This window comes from Thunnus thynnus, chromosome 9 (assembly GCF_963924715.1).
Source record: "Thunnus thynnus chromosome 9, fThuThy2.1, whole genome shotgun sequence".
Classification (NCBI taxonomy): Eukaryota; Metazoa; Chordata; class Actinopteri; order Scombriformes; family Scombridae; genus Thunnus; species Thunnus thynnus.
The window spans coordinates 5,511,764-5,516,737 of NC_089525.1; the positions used below are offsets into that span (position 1 = coordinate 5,511,764).

The 4,974-nt window shown below is 36.9% G+C and overlaps 1 long non-coding RNA gene across 1 annotated transcript; it reads left to right on the forward strand.

Annotated features, from left to right (window-relative positions):
• Positions 1-475: 475 nt before the first annotated feature.
• On the forward strand, positions 476-2,244 carry LOC137188970 (uncharacterized). Its single transcript, XR_010929568.1, has 3 exons — positions 476-870; positions 950-1,011; positions 1,816-2,244. It is a non-coding gene; the product is annotated as an uncharacterized lncRNA (long non-coding RNA).
• The last annotated feature ends 2,730 nt before the right edge of the window (positions 2,245-4,974 follow it).

A 4,974-nucleotide genomic window follows, 5' to 3' on the forward strand; every position in this document is an offset into this window, starting at 1 on the left:
GCATGTGTCAGTAGGAGATGTACTGTATGTGAAGCAGAAGTGTTTCTTGCTTACTTTCTCTCACTCCGTCACTTCCTGGAACTGTCTTTGTCATGGGTGATGTCTTGATATATAGTGTATCTATCTCTGTGTTTGTGACTCATCATAGGATAATGCTCAGGACTTTGCTGTGCACACACAGTTCCAAATTTGGGAGAAAAACTAAATGATTTGTAATAAAAATAGATTTGTCAGGAGATGGACCCAAATGCAAGATGCAGGCAGTATGAACTGATGAATAACTTCTTTATTTTGTCTTGATTGCAGGAAAAGAAAAACAGAACTGAACAGAACCAAACAACACAGAACAAACAGACCAGACTGAACAAAGCAGAACTTTAAAACAAAAGATCCAGCAAGACTGAATTGAAAACCAAACTGAACTACTGAGGAGATGAGGTGCAGGTGGGGAGATGGGCAGATAAACTCAAGTGAGGGGAATGAGGTGATGAGACAGGAGAATGGAAAAGAAGCTGATAGTCTGGGGAAACACTGGGAGAAGGGCAGGGCTAATGAGGATGATGCAGGGCAGTTGAGGAGGGAAGAGTGGAGAGAGAAGCGAGCTGGGAACACAGGATGAAAAACACAGGCCAACTGAAAACCAAAAACCCAGCATACACATGTGTAACCCACAAGGATTATAGGGCTACAAAATCCATATATGTGATTCAGAGATGTAGTTACACGTTGTTCCCACAAGGGGGCGCATATACATTGTGCGCCTGTTATGTTGAGGGAGCTACGTGCCCTCTTTGTTTTACCGCAGCAGCACTCCCAAACACAGCAGACGTGTGTGAGCATGGAAACAACAGAAAAAGCGAGCATTTCCTAGTATGAAACACCGCAAAAATAGTCATAAAAGTCAGATTAATGTTCATATAACAGTGCTAATAAGTTGCTCTTTTAATAGAGGTCCAACTGTGAGCGAGAGGGAAACAACTTCTGTCAAGTTATTAATGTTGAGAAACTCCGGTGAGTTGCCATGTTGTTTGCTAGTCTGTTGTTGTTTACCACTGTGAAGCGAAGCTGCATTAAACTTACTGTTGAGTCAAGATACTTTTCACAAAAACCAACAGGTGATTGTGAAAATGTGGTCTAATGTTTATTACATGCTTTGGTGCAACTGTATCATTGTTTTTATAGTCTGAAAAGATCGCTAGCTGCTAACGGCTAAGCTAATCGCTAAGCTAATCGCTAGCCCTGGCTAATGGAGCAACCGACACTGTGTCAAAACTTTAAAGGACCATTGCACTGTTTCTTAATATTGAAATCGTTATGTTTTAATGAGAGTTGTGCACTGTTATGTTTTGAAATGCCATTAAATGGTAATTTAACCGATTTTGGTTGCTAGATTTACATGTTAGGTGAATCATAAAGGATAATTTAGTTTATTTTAATGATTAAGTTACTAGTAAGTTACATTAAAATGGTGCATAAAAATGTAACAATACAGCAAATAATTTAGGTAAATGTTAAAATATTAATTGTTTTGACATAAGAAATTCATAATAAGCAGTCTGTCACTTTAAGAATACAAATGTTGATGTGACAGAGGGAAAATTCATTATAAATAATTTATAGCTAAAGTTAAAAAAAGACATCTGTTTTAAAGAAATTCATGGTAAATTGTTCATGTTAAAATATGGTCATTGTAGTTCAAGTATATCCTTAATTGATGGTTATATGATATTCTGAGGGAGAAAAGAACTTAATGAGATCTCATCTTAGACACATATAGAGAACTGAATAACTTATTATCCTGCACTATCTGTGTAGGTTGGGTTTTTTGTGACCAGATAGAATCAAAGATGGTGAGCCCAGCCTGTGACCCTGTGGCCAGTTGGAGAAACGGTGTTGGCCAGACTGTAGGAACTGCCCACAGAGGACATCTGATTTAAAGTAATACCCATTTTCATTGGGTTACAGATAAGACACACACTAATTATCCTACCCGGGTAGTAGTGATAGTAGTGACATTAGACATTTGAACTGAACTCTTGAGCTCTTTAATCATAACTACGTATTAACGGGACATTCAGTGAACTAAAGAACATTTCATTGGAAGTTTTCCATCTCCATAACAGACTATTTCTGTTTTCTTGTTTGATTTATTTTATTTTATTTTTTATTTTCCATTCTTAAAATCTTAAAGTCTTGTGTATTATTGTGTATGAGTCGAGGCAATAAATTGTCACTGTTCATTAATTCATTCCTTGAATTATTCAAGAAAACTGCTCATCGGACCTAGTTGGATGTTAGTGTCTTACTGCTACTATTGGTTAGCACTGAGGACACTTAAACTTCTCCCACTATGTCCAGTTCAACAAACAGGGAAAAAGACATAGAGCCAGACTGAGACAGAACCATGACAACATTGTCATCTCCCTCTTGGCAAGAAGTGTAATGTACTTAGGTCTTTCTATATTTTATGTGTTTTGTCCAATTTGGCTGCTCCTGCATTACACTTAAAATGATGTAATATTATGTGATGTCTAAGCTAAAGTAGAGGTCTTTTAAACTGCTCAGAGTATTTTAGGATCTGAGCTTTGCTGAAGTGTTAAGTCAGGCCCAAAACTTGTTATGCCTTTGCTTTTGCATTAAATATGCAAAGTTATAATCAGTGACTATCTTTCCAAACTGTTAGTTATATCTTTTTTGTATAATTTTGTATAATTGTTTGTAGTTTAGCAAACATAAATATACACAGATTGTGTCTGTCCAACATTACCATAACTATGCTAGAGTGGAAAAACACATTTTTTATTCTGGGTGCCAGCAGCGAAACTGCTTCTATATTAAATCAAAAACTGCAAGCAACACAATTAGTGTTACAGTGTTCTATGCAAAATGCCCATAAGAGTGAAGCTCCTCAATCTTTAGTCTTTTTTTGTGGTGATAAAAAGTGAACTACTGTACCTCACATATGCACACTGGGTCAGTTTCAAATAAGTCAAACAACCTTGGATATGTCATTATGAACTTGTCACATTTGGCTATTAGCCCCTAGAGTGAAAGAGGCAGGGATAACAACTCAGTATGACCATACTGTGCACACTTAGTGTCACATGACATTATTTCTGGGTAATAAATGAAGGTTTTCAAACAGTCTTGAGCTACCATTTAAACTACAAAAATGAAGCTACCAAACAGCACAAACACTTAGTCATTGACTAGCTGGTGAACATAGTGGAGCATTTAGCAGCTAAAGAATGAATTATATCAGGAGCTGGTGGAGACCAAAACTAAGCTAAAAGGAGACTTAATATCTACATTCATCATGTGGACAGAAACATGACCCCAAATGAATGCTAATATTGTTCTGTGCCTGTTGCTAACAAGTTCACCATAACAACTTTATAAGGTGATTGTATGTCAGTGTTGGGTTCACCACTTGTTTCTGCTGCCCCCAAGTGGAAAGAAAATCAGTTGTTGCAGGTTAACAATTAAGATTTAGGTTGTATCACTAGGACATGTGCAACAAAACCAATCAATGAATGAAGCAATAAAACTCAGTCTGTAAATAAGTGGAAAACAGGATTTACAGCATAACACATATTTTGTTATGTTTCAAGTACATTTCATGAACACATATCAACCAACTAGCAGCAATTATGAATGCAGGAATGATGCAAAAACAGCAAATTAATTCCCTGTATCATATAGGCCTAATTTTCATTCCAATGTTTCATGTATGGAAACATGAAAGGACCATAAAACATAAAGATAAACTGCAGGTAAGTCAGATGTAAACATATTCCTGTAGTATTTTCTTCAAGAAGAGAGACTGTCACCCATCTGCAATTAGCAGCCTGACTAGCTGGAAGACAGGAGCTGATAGATATAGAGACAGGCCCAACACAACACCACAATCATTACAGTGCCATCTTTAAATTCAATCTTCTCTTACAGATTTTTTTTTTTTAGATTTACCAAATTTCTATACTTTACCATGTGATTGTAGCTTTTATTGTTTTTATTCCTCTTGACATTTTCAGCTCTGCTTTTATTTTGGTCAAATTGAATAGTTTTTCTGCTTTTATTGGTTTACTTTTACTTCTGTTTAAAACACTGTAACTCCCAACTTTTTAAAAAGTGTTGTATACATTTTACAAAACTATTAATAGTGTTCTTTTCCCTAATCAGCTGCTGACATTATCTTCCATGACTCTGGGATAAATCAGTAATAATGCATTCAAGACACCTCCAGCTACTGGGAAACCAACTGAAAGGTCTTTGGAGCTGCAAGAATTACACAGGACATTGATAAAGGCACCCTGTTAGATAAATGTATGAACACCCATAAAACGCAGCCACAAAGCCACACATCACTACATGGCCAAGTGGTTATTAGCCTTTGGAAAATAGAGGGCTTTGATCCAGGGATAGCAATAAAATGTGTCTGAACATTGCACAAAAGGTGCATCCTCTGTTACCCAGCGAGCCAAACAACAGCTGATACAGATAATAAAATGACTCAGGATAAAATGATGAGGATTAGAGTGTTGATAGCTTATTATTTAATCATTTCACACATTTCATTATTCGCTCAACTGGTCAGTTCGAACAAATGGTGCAGTTGATTGCAATCAATGTTGTGTTTGAGATTTAATTGGGAAAAAAACACAAGGAAAAAACATTCTGTTACTAATACCAGGGCAGGTAAAATCAAAGGTGGGCTTTTTCCAAGTACTTCCTTAATAGAGATTAATATATAATACAGGAGAAAGCAAACACATTTATGGAGGGCAGGGAGAGGCAAGAGTGTCTTGCCAGAATGAGTGGTCTCCTGCCAAAATGGCATGCTTCCAGTTGCAAGGGGACAGTGACTCAGTCTAACTGCAGCTAATACACCCTTGACTTATCAACTCTGTCTACATTGCACATTCACAGTGAAGGTTCGCCGTAAGCCAAACGGGCTAGATGGGAGTGGAAATA